This window comes from Chaetodon trifascialis, chromosome 6 (assembly GCF_039877785.1).
Source record: "Chaetodon trifascialis isolate fChaTrf1 chromosome 6, fChaTrf1.hap1, whole genome shotgun sequence".
NCBI classification, from domain to species: Eukaryota; Metazoa; Chordata; class Actinopteri; order Chaetodontiformes; family Chaetodontidae; genus Chaetodon; species Chaetodon trifascialis.
The window spans coordinates 29,410,548-29,428,619 of NC_092061.1; the positions used below are offsets into that span (position 1 = coordinate 29,410,548).

Here is an 18,072-nt window from a genome sequence, read left to right on the forward strand (position 1 = left end):
ATGCTAGAAAAACGCGATGCACAACTTCTGTTATTCATGATTAATTTTCTCGGCACGCGGAGATGCGCTGGGAGCCTCTCCAAAGGTGGAGAGAGATGTGGAGGAAAAGGCAGGATGGGCAGATGAGCAGATCCAAGAAGTTTGTGAACGAGCACTACAATAATGTGGATGATTAAGCATAATTATATTTAAAAAACTGCACAGGGTGCTCTACTAGACAAGCAGTTTTTCTTACAGCAGTGGAAGCTATGTGCAGATCTAATGAACAACAAAGAAGACTCAGCAAAGCTGACACGGTAACCAATTATAATGACCGCTCCTCCTGGTGGACTGATCGAGCGAGTGCAGGTAGTTTCCACAAAGGGAGCTTAGGGACGTTACAAGTTGGCCCTGCACCGATGACGTCATTGCGGGGGATCTCATTACAGTCACGAACCCGCCTACTGCAGAGCAGGGACCGGTCACGGACCTGCCAGGGCCCCAGCACGAGATTAGGGGAAATTTGAGGCAGCTACATCTGTAGCAGTGAGCAGTTCAGGAGGGACTGATGCTTTGGGGTTTGTCAGTCTATCCACAACAGAAAACAAAGTGCGGGCATTATTACAGTTTCTGCTGATAATCTCTGAGAAGAATGCTTGCCTTGCCTTCTTTAGTTCATGGTTATAGGTGTGGAGACTGTAAATCTCATAATGAACCTGGAGTTTGGTTTTTCGCCACCCGCACTCAGCCTGTCTGCAGACTCTTTTCTGGACTTTGACCAGTGTAGTGTTTCTCCAAGGTGCCCTTTTCCTTCCTGACAAGACTTTGGTCTTAATTGGGGCGATGGAGTCAATAAGAGTCATAACTTTGGAACTGAAACTATTTACAAGATCATCAGTTGAAGCTGAGGGCAGTGTTGATGATGGTGTAAAAGACAGAGTGAAGACTGCACAGTTGTTATCATTAATATAACGCATTTTGATTACCTCTGTTCCACTTTTGTTAAGAATAGCAGGTGGCCATTTTAAATGACACACAGTAATGATCGGAAAGAGCAACATCCGTCACCACAGCCTCAGAGATATTAAGTCCTTTGGAGATAACCAAATCTAATATATGCCCTTTGTTATGTGTTGAATGTGTTACGTGCTGAGATAGGCCAAAATGGTCCAGAATGTTTAGAAGTTCTTTAGTACATCCATCTTTGAGATTAGCAACATGAATGTTGAAGTAACCCACAACAACACAGTCAAAATCAATACAAACAACACATGAGCCAGACAACTCATCACTTTGCATTGTATTTTGGGGGTTTGCAGATGGTTACAAAGACTGATCGACGGGGAGACTTTGATTGAATGGCAACATATTCAAAAGATTCAAACTGACTATAAGAGACTCTCTTGCATTGAATGCTATCATTAAACAAAATGGCGACCCCGCCTCCTCTCTTACACATTCTTACTTCACTTATGAAACTGAAATTTGGAGGGGCTGACTCATTGAGAACTGCTGCGCCGTTATCTTGTCCTAACCAAGTTTCAGTTAAAAACATAAAATCAAGCTTGTGCTTGATGATAAAGTCATTGATTAAGAATGATTTGCCTGCCAAAGACCTAACATTTAAAAGAGCTAACTTAAATGTGCTAAAAAGTCCAACATCCCCATGTTTTAGAACATACTGTGGCTGACATGGAATACATGTTAAATTCGATGATGTGATGTTTCTGGAGAGGTGGACCGATCTTCTCCTCTTACCTCTTGTGACATGAATCAATGCAGCTTCCGGCACAATGGGCCCTTGCTTTTCCTTGGAAAAGTCAGGCATAACATTTGCCTTAAAAGCTGGACCCAGAACACATCAGTTACCAACACAAATAGGTGGCTGTGCTGGGCTCTTACAAGGGGACTGGAGTAGGTTCAGATCTAGCCATGGAGGGGGTGGAGGTGGTGCCCATCGCGCTATGGAGGTGGAGGGGGACAGGGTGGTTTTAGGGGACAGGTGGAATTTGGGGAGACAGGATCCCAGATGGGCGAGGAGTAAGCCTGATACCAGCGCTGACAAGTTTGTTCATTTGGTCAGTAAACTCCAGCAGGGGGGAGGAGGGTGATGGAATACCCAGTGAAGATGATGAGCTAGATGGAGTTTGGGCAGTTGGAGATGGTGACCTAGGTGGAGTTTTAGTGGTTGGAGATGGTGACCTCGGTGGAATTTCAGTGGTTGGAGTCGGTGAATCCTCACGATCAGTGGCCCCTGGCGGAGGACATGAGGCATCCCCTTTTTTGCTCTGCCATCCCTCATGGTTAGAGCATACGGGGGGGACAGAGTTGGTTCTCCTTCATGTTTTGGTGTTTGCTTCTTTTGTTTGGATTCTTCTTGTCTCTTGTCCTTGGGAGTGGGAACAGTGTGACACAGGAAGAAAGATAGGTTGGAGGCAAAAAGTTTTACACCTGACTTGTTTAGGGAAAGTCAGTCTCCTTTAAAAAAATGTCTGCGGTCCCAGAAAAAGTTAAAATTGTCAATAAAATGCACTGAGTGGACATCACATGCAGTTGAAAGCCATCTGTTTTGTGCCAACAATCTGCTGAATCTCTCTCCTCCTCCTCTGACTGGTGGTAAGGGCCCACTGAAGAAGACCACTGAAGAGTTCACTGCATGTAGCAATTTACCTAAATCTCGTTTGAGCACTTCAGATTGTCGTTTCGCAAAATCATTTGCCCGTGTGCAGTACAAGGTATTTCAAAGTTGGAATTTCTGCAACAATACTGAGGATTCTGTCGGTCATGTTGGAGACCATATCATCAGGAAAGCACAACACTTTTGTGTTTCTGCTGTACATTCTTCCCACATCTTTAATAGTAAAATCACCAACAACCAGAGTCTCAGGACCAGTCGGTAGCTTTCCTTGTAGCTTTCTGGCTTCTGACTTCCTGTCAGGCCTTACCCTTCTCTGTAAGCCCGAGAAGTTGTCCAGGTTTTCAGTTGGACATCCAGGGTCCTGCAGTAGTGCAGCAAACCGATTTTCTAACTGCACACTGGCTGGTTTGGGAGCTTTGCTGCTCGTCTTCCCTTTAGCTTTCATCCACGGCTGTGTCTTACTCTGCATGGGTGTTGAGGAGGATGATAACACAGGCCAGCCTGTCGCATCACAGATCTCTGGGCGCTGGGTTCTACCTGTTGGACGTCTCCCATATCAGCTGATTTACTCTTGGGCTTTGCCCCGAGAGCATTCCAGGGAGGACTAATACCGGTAGATTTATTACCCAGTACACAGCCCTTTAGTTTCGTGGGAGCTGTATCAGAGCTAATTAGCCGGATGCTAGCATTCTCCAGTCCGCTGTTTGACTCAGCGGTAAAGTGCTGTCATTTCCACAAGGTCCGTTCACTTCTACGTTTATTTCCAGGCGCTCAACTTTAGTTTCCAACACTGCAACCTGCTGCATAAGTTTGTAGAGGTCATCTGTGAGACATCTTGGTGCTAGTCTGGGAGACTGCATCTTGGTGCCAGCTGCCAGCAGGCTTTTTCTGTTGGTAGGCCGAAGCAGGCTTTTTCTGTCAGTAGGCCAGAGCAGAGTGTATCCGTGAAATATCAGAGGTCGCAAAGGTCATCCACAACTTTTAAATATTTGTCCATAAAATATGTCTTGGATTAGTAAAGGCAGAAAATGAATTTTTGGCCTTTAAAATCTGACATACTATGTACTGGAACATGCAAAACATTTTGGGGGGGCTTGTGTGTAGTTGTGTGTGGGTATTTGCACAAAAGGCTTGCTGAAAGCTGGACCTATAACGATGGCCCACATTGCCCATCATGTGCTGAACTGAACAGTTTAAGTTGCTTTTTCAGGTTCTATTGTGCAAATGTTACTTTCTGTTAGTGTATGTATGATGTCTGTTCAGATCATGGTGGTAATTGTCATTTTTGTTCCAGGTTAAACCACTAGTGCTGTGGCTGTGACATTTCTTGACTTGCAAGTGGCTGCATGTGAATTTTTAATAGTTTTGAGTTTGTTCATCTTCATTAAATGTTGTGTTTGTTGGCAGTTACCAAAAAGCTTCAGGCAGATTATCTGGACTGGAATGGTGGACCCTGATTTACAAGCCCAGAAAAACGAAAAATACAAAAGACAAACCAGATTTGTTATCTGGTCAACAGAGACGCACATTTGTGGCTAAGTGTGAATGGAAGTGTCTTATATCGCATCTGAAACTTGAAATGACAATGACAATGACTGTGTGTAAATGACCTATTTTCAGAAATGCATTAACATAATATGCAGACAGAGAAAGAGACAACAGAATTTGTTCATCAACTGTTGACACACATCAGTTAAACAACAGTATCAACATGACATTTTCAGTAATGACCTAAATCCCTCTAAATACAGGCCTCCCCCATCTGCACATAATCTCTGGCTCACTGTGTTTCACAGAATTAAGAAGTCTGGCATTGTACAGAGTGTGGAGTGGTAGCTGCAGAGGTGACAGTTCACTTTCTGGGCGCTGCCAGGGTCCCCTTGACCTTTGCGCAAGGCTTCAAAGTCCAAATTGTCCAAGGTACCTGAAGCATGGCAGCCCCATCACTCTAACATCTCTTCCAATAACTACATGTCATGACGTAGCCCTCTAAGAGCTGTCTCTGTTGGTTTATCCCTTGCGTATATGTACAGTCTGGAAATCTTTTCAGTATGTTACTTGAGCTCCTTTTCGGTTAGGCCCTATAAGAGTGGTTGAAACTGAAGCAGTCAATGCGCACTGTAACATCAAGGTCCACAAGCAGGTAACGTATACCGATTCAGAACCCCATAAAAATTAAGCATAAAAAGATAGGGGGGCACAAGATAAGCACCATGGATAATACCATGTCAGCCTTGTGTGGAAAAACTGGGCCAAGTGACATTACACTCCCTTCACACAGTATTGCCACTGCAGAGTGGTAGGATGTTGATTATGTACTGCAGCCCACTAATAAGAGATGATGGGATTAGAGGCACACTGTTTGACGTGTGTAAAAGTGTCAGATCTGACAATACATCAATTGCATCTGGTATACTAACAACTGTCAATTAATTTTGCTTTCGATAGCCCAAGAGCCATTAACTGGTAACTAACCATTTAATTTTGCACACTGGACTGCATCTGCCACTCTGTCATGTTCTGGGAGACTGCAATGTCCCAGAAAAGTGGGAGAAATTCTGGTCAAATTCACTTTGGTCAAAAGTGTTTATGGAGCCTAATTTTCCTATGCCCGACAGTGACGGAATCCCTCCATGTGTTTCCTAACTGTCAATGTTTGGCTCAAATTTTTATTCTAAGTGAGCAAAATCTTTTTGGTTTAATCAGAAGCACCTGCTGTATCGCTCGTGCCAAAACCACCAGACTCCACAGACAGAAAGAGTAATTTTATCATTGTAAAAACCCCTTCATTCAAATTCTACAGAAACAAAATAAAACTCACCAAACTTGGTTCGTCCTTACACTGTTCCAACTCTGGTTTGTTTGAAATAAACCTTTAATTCATCTAATCAGGAGAAGAGCGAGAGAGGGTGGACATCAAAGAAGCACCTGGGGAAAAAAAGCACGTATAGCTGAATTACTTTCACTTAACATTAAGAGTGGAGAGACTCTATATATCAGTGAATTAAATATTCAGATTTAGAGTGAGCAGCTGCTGCATCTGAATGATGTCTGCTATAACATACTGAAAGAAAGCATGCACTGGGAAGAACTGGTGAGGCACATCTTTCACCTGGTTTCCATAAGGTGGGGGGAAGAACCCATGAAGGACAGTAATACTGTACTGAAAGGTGTTCATGAGGACTTCAGGTGTAAATGAGGGATTTGTCTGTAAAGTTGTTGCACTCACACATCTTGCATTCTGATTCCTCACTTCATTAGAATCATGAGTGGCTCTTCTTTGTAAACAGCATCATTTTCTGCCATGCAAACCTGTATTAATACTAGTGTGGAATTACAATATTCACTTATCATGACAGTAAAATAGACCATCAAGTCAATCTACTGCAGTAATTCCTCTCTCATCCACTGGGGAAAAAATACCATCATTTACCATGAAACGGTTACAATTTTCAAAAATACCAGGTTATACATTTTTGGTCATACCGTCCAGCACGACACAAACCTTTCATCATTTAAAACCAGTTTCAGTTGTTGAAAGCCTTTTCTATAGAATCACAATTGTGTTGCAGTGTACTATCTCAACTGTGTCTGAATTTCCATATCAGAAAGTGTCTTCTACACAGAAATGAAATGGACAATTATTAACATACAAACCTACATTATTAATATAGATTGTAAAGGGAACAGGTACAACAATTGATTCTTATGGAACCAGTTCCTTAATATTGGGAAATTTTTCAGTTGAACAGGTTAAGCTACAAAACATTTAGATCTGTTCTGCAAGTAATTTCATAACCAGCCAAGAGTAAATTGCAGGGTACTTAAGGGTACAATAACACTGTGATTTACTGTATCAAAGGCCTTCCACAGATCAGGAAACTGCAGAAAGTGCAGCAGAATGAAGTGTTTAAACTAGTCACAAGACCTTTCACAACCAGAGAGACAACTGAGATGGTACTATGCCCAGGTCTGAAACCAGATTACTAATGCTTAATTATGGACCCAAAAATATTTGCGAGTTGGGAGAGAATTGAAATTAGCCTGTTACAGTTTAGATCAGCCAGATCACCAGTTTTATGATGGAAGCCATTCATTTATCAATAGGGTCAATACCGATTATTAATAATCAAGTGAAACCGATAGCTGATATTTAGAACCGATATTCTTTTGCAGCAAAAATTAAAATTTTGGTGTCAAAATTTAGAGTAACACACCTGGGATTAGAATGAATACAGTATACTGTTTGTTTGTTTGTTTGTTTGTTTGTTTGTTTGTTTGTTTTGTGTACACTGAAAAAAAGACCTTAACTTTTTGTAAAATAACACAAACACAAAATCTTCATTGAAATGAAGTTTAATTGTGTTTAAAACAAAAAGTGCAGGGGCCTTCCAGCAACATTTTTTTTAAAACTCACTCAAATAAATAAATAAATGAATAAATATAATAGCTCCCTGGATTTTTGAAACATCAACAAAATAAACTGTACTGAACTGTTCTGAAATTTGGGTCGAGTTAGTACTCCCAATTCAGTAGCAGGAGACATCCCAGCGCCACAGTTTTCATATCTTCGAGCTTGGAAAAGCGTTTCATTACACACGTGAGTTGTAGATGCAAAGGTAAATTTATTGATTGAAAATAAAACACACTGAGAATAATCTCCTCGACGTATGCCCCTGCCTGACTCATATCCCTGGACTTTACCAGTGACAGGCAAAAAGGCGATCATTTAAAACCAGTAGTTACGTTGCTGCATCATAATGTAGTGAGAGCACGAGCGCTGAGGGAGAAGCGACAAACAAAACAAACAAGGACACGTTAGTGTGCAGTACTGTTCAACTTATAGGCTAGAATCACCTCCGGCGTTGTTTATTGATAAACCAGGAGCCGCCCCACGGGCTGAGACATGACACTGAGATTTATTATTCCCACAAAGTAACGGTAACTGAAAGGGCCTATATTATTACTGTGCATCTGGCCACAGCTATAAAGCGGTTGCAGCAGGTATAACGTAGCGGTGGGTCATCATGAAATACGCCTTTTTGAAGTTGTGAACAGTTTCATCTCCACAGCCAAACAGCAGAATTCAGCAGGTTTTCCTCCCTTATACTTGCTATAGTCTACCTACCGGTATGTCGTTATGTCTTTTTTTTTTATTAAATAAGGAGCCTCGGGTCATGTTCACTTGGTTACGGGTTTGTTTTTTGTTTCTTGGGGGGTATTTTTTTTCGTTGTACGCTTGATGTGATTAGACAAGTAGGTCAGTGAAATGTCAACTCTGGGCTTGCATGTTATCACTGAAATTGATCATAAGGTTGTAGTATTTTTAAAACTTCATCATAGAAGGTTTTTATAGCAACTTTGACTGACTGTTGCCTTGCATCTGCTGGTTCACCGGAGCAGTTGTCTGCTTCTCCTTGTCTGTGGCACTGTATGTAGAGGCTTCAGTGTTGACTAGCTGTCACTGACTCAGTTGTGCAATGTAGCCAATTAGTGAGGGCTGTGGGCGGGACATTGTTACACAGCCAAGAGTGGTGAGTTCAAGCAGAGAGATGGCTGCATCAGAGCCAAAGGAGCACATTTTAAAATACATTAATAATTTTATCGGTTATCGGTGGAAAAAACGGCCGATGCCGATGATCGAAAAAATGCCGAATATCAGCTGATATCATCAGCCAGTCCGATAATTGGTCGATCCCTAATTTTTAGTATTCGAGGCTGTGGAAATATTACCGTTTGAAAAGTTAAAAACTTAAAACATATCGTTAGCCTAATAGCATAATTGCCTAGGTCATATTTTAAGGTTTTCGGGCGATAAGGCAGGATGAAGCAGCAGTGTCAGGAGAGTAGAGTTAGGCAGATATCTCAATTTGGCCAAAAAATAACTTAGGCAATTATGCTATGAGGCTAACGATATGTGCAACTGGTGTTGCAATAACAAAGGCTTCCTCTCTTAGAAGGTAGAGAGAAAGGACTGGTAGGTTTACTGGGGTAAATATTATTTTAAGTAACATATTCTAATTTAGTCATTAGTTCTTTTTCTGATGCCTTGTCATTGACCAAAGTCTCAGACTATATTCACACTAAGGGCTCTATTTTCAATTCTGCCGCCGGCGCGGCGCAGGCTGCGCACCCCACGCAGTGGTATTTTCGTGCAGCGCAGGCAGGCGCACAACGCACTTGGTATTTTGGTAAACTGAGGCGCACAGAGGTACGCTAGGATGGGCATTGCGGCGCAGTATTGGGAGGTGTCAGCATAATCAGCCGGCGGATTTGGATTTTTGATTCATTTCGGTCCACGCCAGCGGCGTAAAAGTGCACTGAAAGCTTGCCACCCCAGACCTGGTCAACTCTGTGCGCCAGTGGCGCACCGCTGGGCAAGTGGATTTTTGTAAACCAGCGGAGTGGTGCGCTCATGTCACCAATACCTCACAGTCAGGTTTCCACAGTGTATGGCATTTCACTGCAATCAATAATTAGCAACAGCCACGATTCACCGCAACTGAGTCAGCACATACAGTCAGACTTAAATTTATATATTTTGATCAGTATCTCATCTGACCACATCACAAGTGTGTTCGGTACGCATAATGGTCACTCAACCTGACCGAATGTACACAGGTAAAACAGGGATGTCTGGTGATCAGTGACACAAACTGCCTGGTGACAAACGTGTATGCCAGTTTCCCCGGGTCGGCACATGACTCATTCATCCCGGTGAATTCTAGCATCCCTACAGTCTTTCAGGGGGACACCCCTCTGGATGGGTGGCTGCTAGGTGATAACGGCTATCCACTGAAAACGTGGTTGATGACGCCATATATCACACCTTCAACAAGACGGTAGCATGGTTTTAACAGTGTTTTCAGCAGTGCTCGGTCAGTCATCGAACACACACTGCGATCAATAATTAGCAACTGCCATGATTCAATGCAACTATCTAAGTGAGCACATTCAGTCAGACCTAAATTTTTATATTTTGATCAGTATCTCATCTGACCACATCGCAAGCGCGTTTGGCACGCGTAATGGTCACTGTACACAGGTAAAACAGGGATGCAAACTAATCAATTAACATTGCTGTGCCAACCAGAAACAGCCGTGGCATCCTACAGAGCATATATACTGCATCTATCTCAGAGCACTCAAGAGACAGAGAGAGACAGACACATGGAAAAAACATAAGTGACGATAGTTGTCCGCTATTATCCATGTCATTTCATTCCAAATACAAATGTTATCATAGTAATGCTTAACGTTATCTACAAAGATGGAGTACATCATTGCTTTGAGGAGGATGATGAGGAGGAGGATTTATCATCTGACCTCATATTTAGACATGAGTGACATCAGTCTCCTCCTGGAAGAAGTTTGGGCGTCGGACACTTTCCTGCACAGGCTCAGTCATCCTCCAAACTTGCCATGCACCTCGCCAGCGGAATTTTTAAAGGTGAGGTGAGGAGCTGGTGTGATTGGTGAAGATTTGACTCGGCCGTGTCAAACCCACTCCACGCCTTCTCCCCTCCCTCCTTCCAAGATGCGCCGCCAGCGCAGTGCACGAAAATACCAAAGTCTGCGCCGCCACGCCCCATCTGCAAAGCGGACCTGACTTTGTGCCACACCGGCAGCGGAATCAAAAATAGAGCCCTAACAATCGAATCACACAAGGGGTTTGCAATAGGAATGCTTCTATAGGGACAATGTAATATGAGCCATGAAGTCTTGCTTGAACACTTATCAAAGGAACACTAGCTTCCTGCTTAATTATGATTGGGCTGACATTCACTGAATGTGGTTAGTTATTGGTTTGATTTGTAGTTTACAGTCTAATAATGTGTGTTGGTATTGATGCCTGATGGTGGCTGATCTGGCTAATTATCAGCTAATTGTACTCAGTTTCTGACAGCAGTAAGCTATAAATGGTTGCCCTTTGTGTGCAAGTTTTTTTAAACTGCTTTCCTAAACATGATATACTAGATGGGGTTAATAAGTAATTAGGAAACTTGATAGGTCAGCATTCTCATGGTCCTTTTTTTATTATTCACCCAGAAACTGTTAATAATTCATATTATATGTATAATATGACCTCTTTTTTCGGTCAGCTGCTGTGTATCTGCAGTGTATCTGTAAATTACCTCTAATATGGTCCTAAATATTACAGAAATGTGTCGCTGTTGCTGTTTTTGTATGTTTTGTTTGCTTTTTCATCTGAAAGTTATATTAATATTTGTCCAGTTATTTAACTAAAAAAAAAAGAAAGAAAAAGCTGCACCATAGATGAGAAGTATTTTTTGCACAGCATAAGCGCGTCTCCCTAATATTAAAATACAAATATTTTATTGGTTTAGCACCTGGCTGATAACGGCACAAGGTCTGTTATTTAATTTCATTTCATTTCATTTCATTTTATTTCATGCTGTGCTTAATGTTAAGAGAAGAGTTTTATGCTTGTGTGTTTTGGCTAGCTAGCAAGACTACTAACTTACTACTGTACTAGTATCATGACATGCATTTCTGGTGTTCTTAAAGGCAGATATTCTGGTAGAGTGTGTACTGAAGAAGTGAGGAATTTATGCATTTTTGCTGTAAGGTTAACATAAGGTTAAAGGTACATAAGTGCCACATCAGTCAACTCTTGTCCTGCTGCCACTCTCCATTTCATCTGATCAGCCTGCAATCTTCACCAGCTATCCACGGCCACTTGTTCAACCACTGGACACACACCTAGAATTCATCACCCATTCGGTGCAATACTTAAGTCCCTCTTCCACTACCATACCTTGCCAGATTGTTCTTAGCCCTTATGCAAGACTCTCCAGCAATCAATCTCAGATTCCCCATTATCAACCCAGTTTGCCTTCGACCATGCCTGCTCTCTTATTCCCTGGTAAAGACCTCTGTTTTGTGACTCTGACTACGACTTTCGCCTTGCCCCCCCTGGACCTGATTATCAGTGAGATTTATGTGCTTCTCTGTTCAGTCAGCACTTCACTTGGATCCTGGTATCCTTGTTACAGAAAGTGATTAAGATAGACTGTTTAAATAATTCACTTTGAGCTAAAATGTTTAACTACAACACTCTATCAGAGACTCACAGTAAACAGTCACAGTGGTTAAAGATGATGATTTCATAACTGGAATAAGAATATAAATATATACATTTCAGTATTGTTAATATTGTAAGGCTATATCGTAAAAGGATGTTAACACTTTCATTTTTGTTTTTGGGGGGTTTTTTTTGGTCTCTTCTGTAGCTTTGTGTTGATACGGTTTGTTCTGAGTATGAATAAAACTTTATGAACCATCAGTTACAGAATCCAACCGTCATTCAGCTGGGAATGCTACACTATCTAGTGATAAGAGGAGACTAGTAATTTCACCTTGAGAAGTTTCTCATTCTTGTGTTTAATGTTGAACATGTAAAAAAAAAAAAAAAAAAAAAAAAAAAAAAAAGCTTTTATGTCATTTTTGTGACTGCTCTTATGAACTCTGACTCAAATGCTAGCAGTTGCATGAGAGTTGAAATTTGTTGTGATTAATCTTGATCACCCTTAGCCCATTTATAGACTGTATCAGTAAAATATAACTATCAATTAATATGAACAAGTTGCTCACATTTTTTAAAAATCAATTAGACAGCATTTTTGGGAAAGTCGAACATTCAGGTTAAAGTTTTAATAATTTCACTACTGTTCAATTAACTGACTCCATACACTGTTGATTGTATATTGTTTAGCTTTCATAATCCACTTGTTGTTATTGTACAATTGGTTTTGGCCTTGGTGTCCTCCATTTAGGCCAAGATGCCCTAATAAATTTGTATTTGTCCGATCCAAAGTGGTCTTCCCATTTAAAATGACTTAATTAAAATAAATAAATAAATAAATGCTCAACATCATACAGAAAAGGCCACATACAGTATTACTTAATCTCATAACTACACTGGTCACAAGATGAGATGCATCATAATCTGCATGAATCAGAGTAACAGTGGTTTATCAATCAAATCTTTTGTACGTTGCAGTGTCAAGGAGTTACAACAAAACACTACAAATTGTTACCTGTTGGGAAAAAAAGGGTGGAAGAGAAACTCCTCACACAGGCAAAGAAGCACAAGCAGTGCTGCAGGTGAGACACACAGTGAAGTAAGTCTGACACGTTTTACAAGTTTTTAACTCACAAACCGTGTACAATAGGACAAGGTTTGTAATAGGGTTTTTGTTTGTTTCGAGGTGAAACTGATTCAGGGCTCTGAGGTTGGACAGGGGCAATGGAACATGCCAGTGATTAGAGACATTTATTGTTTCAGAAGAGCTGCTGTCAGCAGTTTATGTGAGCGATGTGCAGAGGGAGCAGATTCTGTCTTGAACTGGGGCAGTGAATTCTCAACTCATTATTTTCATTCAAATGTGACCACATTTCTGCAGTGTGCCACAAACAGGCCATATTGCCAAATTGACTGCAGGTCTTGTGCGTGCCCTCAAAGGGCTGTTTGAGGATCAAGGCTTGGTTTTTACAGGTTAGGTTGTTAAAATTGGGTTTAGGTAAGGGTTGGGTCAGGCATTTAGTTGTGATGGCTAAGGTTGGGGTAGGGTTAGGTGGTTACAGAATCCACTCGTTCGTCAGTTGTCTGGGAGCAAGAATTTCTACCTGTGCCTTGCCTGTAGAAATGTTTTGCAGGGTTTTAAATATAATTAACGGATGTATGAATAAAGTCAACTCATAACATTGTGCTTAGAGTTGACCTTGATATTATATTGTATGTTAAAACAAAAGAATGCTCTAAACTAAATGATATGATGACTGTATAGAAAATAATTGAAGGAATATGTTTATATCAGCTAGCGGATGGGTGTGGAACACTCAAACATAGCTTCCCCTAAATCATTGTTTTTTGTAAAAACTTGCTGAAAGTGAGCTAGAAGCAACCAGTGTCTCTCCCTCTAAGCCCTACTGTCTCCTGAAGTACAGAATACACTTCAGAATTAAATAGGTTTGCATTTTTCTGTCCAAAAACAATACTCATATGCTGATATGCACATTGAATCAGGTGCTTGATGACATCACAATTCTCTTCTTTAAATGTGATTTCATTGCAAATAATGGGGGATCAAATCCACGGTCCTTGTTCTGTGTAAAAATGTTTTGCAAAGATTGTCTGAAACCAATATGCTGCTTCAGCAGTCTCTGTTAATCAGTCAAAAAGTAGATATGTGGTTAGTTTTAGTCATAGTATGAAATTTGTTCTTTATTTCCGAGGACAGTACTTCCTTGCTGAGCTGCAGGAGAGGGATAGCAACACTGAAAATAAATTTCATACTATAAAGACTGTAACTTTTTAAGATACTTCATTGTTTATAGCCACTTGATTACTGTTTTAAGACAGACATCTATACTTTAAGCCCACACTGAGCACAGACCAAGCAATCCAGGAACAGACCGGTCCTGATAGTCAAAGGTTTTCCGCAGAATCTCTCTCTCTCTCTCTCTCTCACACACACACTCACACACACACACACACACACACACACACACACACACACACACACACACACACACACACACACACACACACACACACACACAGAGGGTGGCCCAACCAAAGCCTGAAAACAGTAGCCCATTCAGTGCATAACGACTTGTGCTGTTCTATACCGACTATTATATTATCAATCAAACAGTGACTCTGGAACACCAATGCCAAAATTTAACAAAGCAAGAAAAAACTATTTTCCCACTTAATACACAATATAGTACTTAATATTATTGTTTTTCATGATCATTCTGAAGGTGCCTTAGCCCAATGAACAATTTACTTTAAATCTTCCATCCATCCATCCATTTTCTATGCCGCTTATCCCTTTCGGGGTCGCGGGGGGGCCGGAGCCTATCTCGGCTGTCTACTTTAAATCTTTACTAATCCAAATATATTTATACTAATATTGAATGAAAAGACTATGACTCAAAAGGATCACTCACAGTGACAAACCCAAAGAGAATTACAAACTATGCAGCCTTTCAGAACTTTTCAGGACATTTTAGTTCATGGTTTAGGTTTTCTGGTTTGAAAACTCTGCTCTCATCAACTTTGTTTCCAGAGAGCTGTTAAATGAAGAAGGTCTAAAAACCTAATGACTACCTCCACAGTGCAAACAGCTGACCGATAGTTCAAGAATATCTGGTGGACACAGTGGAGCATTTAGCAGTTCAGGAGACAGACTGTTTTCTCAGGAGTTGGTGGAGACCAGACCAGAGTTAAACTGGCCAGCCAGCCGAACTGTTTTTCCAGGTTGACATCAGGACTTTACGTGACCTTTTTTTTTTTTTTTTTTTTTTTTTTCCAAAGACTCCCTGAGGAGTATACAGGAAGCAAGCAGCATTATTTTTATTGATTGATTCATTGATTTTAATCTGCCAACAGTGAAGCTGTAAGGGACACTGGGTTGCTTGGGAAATAAGTAGAGATGATTGTGATGTTGATAAATTTACAACATAAAAACAGGAGATTCATGTGAGTTTAACATCAGTTGGTGGAGATTATGCTTAACTAAGTGCAGCAAAGAAATAAAAATAGGATGTAAAAATTAGATTTTAAAATATGAGGTTCATGTAGTAGAATGCATGACACGCATGTTATGGAGTCATAGTGGACTGATATATTTGATCATAAAAACATGCTTTCTGTGTAGACTGTACATTAAAAGGAAAGATAATTAGTTACAGTGGTGGAAAGTGAAAATGAATTCACAAAAATATATTAAAATAAATAACAACACTTACTACTGGTAAGGCCTGAAATAAGACCATTAGCATATTATGATATGATTTCTATAATAGATAGTACTTTCAATTCCAATAGAAACCGAAGAATTTTTTCTTAAATTAGGATTTTTTTAATGAGCCTAATTAGATGAAAAAACATATATACTGCTTGAAGTAAATAACAAAATGTGTTTTTTTGTCATTTGAATGTCCTGACCCTTAAACATTTACCATTTACCCAATTTTTCATTTAATGGGCAGGATCGGATCGGCATTCAGAATATTTTCTTTCTTATTTCCTATTGAAGCCCATGATTCACTCAATCATTTGAGATGCTTCATGTGGCTTTATGTTACATACAAATACTTACACAACAAATCTATAAATATATTAATGTACTCACTTCAGGCTTTAGTGATTTAACATACAGTATGCTGAACGCCATGCTGTTTATGCAGAACTTCTGTTCAGCTACATGTCACTTATGTCTGCTTGCTGTAGGTGGGAAAAATCAGTGCAGCCTCGAGATGGAAAAGACACCACAATATTTCAGAGCCATGTCATTTTGAAGATGTAGCCAAAAGAGCATGACAAAAGCAATGGCAGCAGTCCCAGAGATCAGATCTCTCTTCATATTTCTTCAATGAATTCAAAAGTTAAATCAGTGTAGAAGCAATTCACCTCATCTCAATGATGACACTGACAGAAGAGAATAAAACTGTTTGAAAGAAATATCACCACAGTCGCCAAAAAATCTATTATTTATCTGATGTGCTTTCTATTTTTAAACGTCTGTCAAAATGTCAATTTCATTTAGCACAGCGACACAGTTTAGTACGTGAGGGGACGCTGATAGCTCGTTTTCTCTTCTGTTAATAGTGTAATTTTGAAAATACCGAGTCACGATGATGGGTCGTTTGATAGTTGGCATTTTAAATGAAGCAAGAGCCATGGTGATGGGAAGTCCCAGGCTGACACGATAAACACAGCGCAACTGGCTATCAATGAAATACGGTGTAAGTCCTGACTAACAGATGTCTGGTTCTGAAAAACAGCCTGCGGTTACAAAGTTGATTGGAACCAACCAGACTTTTGTATAATGGGTCGATATTCGATTATTTTCTTTTACGTCGACAATCATACTGAATCCGGACGTTATCCATGTTTTTCTCACAAACTGATATGAACACGGCGAGATGGACTGGCTGAGTCACTGTTATCCGTTTTCCCAATATGATCAGACATTATCACAAAGTCTCAGGCCAAACATTAAACACTACGCAGAGTACGCTGCTCTTACCTCTGGTTTACATGGCCGTGCAGTCCCAGGGTTCTCAATACCAGGTCAAAACGGTACAATATTCCATGTTTTGTTTTGTTTTGTTTTAATGAACTAGATCTGGGGTTTGCTAGTCAACCAAAATTTTACGTTCATAATCTATAAAAACGTCTTATAGGTTAAATCCGTGCAAGAAAAAAGTAGCGCAAAGCTACATTTACACTCATCTTGAAAAAAAAAGTGGCTTCAGAGTTCGAAACTCGATTCGACAGATATCCACTGCACGAAAACCCATCTAAGAAGCAAAAAATGTTCTTGAATTGAAGTCACTAATGTACTACGTTTCTTTTCTCCACGGGTATGGATTACATGATTTAAGGTCTTCATCATTTTCATTCAGACAGCCTGCCCGGGGCTGCAAACGGAGGGCGGAGTCAAAATGTCCACAGTGCGGAAACTGTTTTGCCCTGAACTAAGCCTTCCAGGCGCTACGATAGCCATAGGGTGCTTTTCATTACATAAATTGGTCTCCTCGTCTCCTCCACTCGCTTCCTCTACTCGCTTCTTAGCTCTGCCCAGCGAGGACATGAAAGAGGGATGCGAGGAAGGGACGTGAGGACGGAGGTAACGAAACTCCGAAATGAAAAATCCTCGCTCCACAGCGTCAGTCCGAAGCGACGTCAATTACTGATGACGTTTGCACAGCTGTAAAAGCTGTAAAACGTGATATTATGGTCAGATCTGCAGTCAGACTGTTCTACTCCTGATTGCTATTGATGAGGTTTCAATTATATGCCGTTAGAGGCGTAACAGAGGACGGCTGTGTGGTAGATTAAACCAACAGCAATGTAGCCTTGCTTTAAAAAAACGTAAATATATACCAAGAATTTTCATTAATTTCTTGGTGACAGATACAATTGTTAGAAGGACACAGTTGAAACAAGAATCAAGATGACATTTGTGAGGACCTGCTCCCGCCATGATTCAAACGTGTGCCACATACGACACGCCCCTTAAATAATAAAAGACTTCCGCGTAGGCTACACCGGTGTATCCTCACTCTGATCTCCTTCAGAAGCCTCCTCTCTCCTCGCTCCTCGTCTCCTTCAGGTGCATTTAAGCAATTGGAAGATCCTTCATCATGGCGGAGGGGAAACGACTTCCGGGTCGACGAAGGAGAGAGGAGACGAGGAGGCACAATTAAGGCCCAATCCCAAACCAGTCCCTATCACCTAACCCTATCCACTACCCCTCCGTTTGCGCGTTCACGCGCAGTTCCGCCATATTAAGGGCTGTCCCAAACCAATTATCACCGAGTGGAAGTGGCTTGTCAAGCCCTTAAATAGCGAGTCTGCACAGGTGCAGGCTCCCCGGTGTGTGCAGCGGAAATCACGTCCGTAAAATGGAAGAAAC

At 40.9% G+C, this 18,072-nt stretch overlaps 1 protein-coding gene across 4 annotated transcripts in view; it reads right to left on the reverse strand.

The window, feature by feature from the left end:
• The window catches only part of pdzd2 (PDZ domain containing 2), a 125,545-nt gene extending 108,445 nt beyond the window's left edge, over positions 1-17,100 (reverse strand). The window contains exons 1-2 of one of the 4 annotated variants that reach the window (XM_070963629.1): positions 16,681-17,100; positions 5,439-5,545 (exon numbers count right to left, since the gene is read on the reverse strand). The gene's annotated coding sequence lies outside the window, so the exon portion shown is untranslated. Of the gene's footprint in view, positions 1-5,438; positions 5,546-15,783; positions 15,804-16,680 lie in introns of those variants that run through there. The other 3 variants (XM_070963630.1, XM_070963631.1, XM_070963632.1) reach the window with 3 other exon arrangements.
• Between the last annotated feature and the right edge of the window lie 972 nt (positions 17,101-18,072).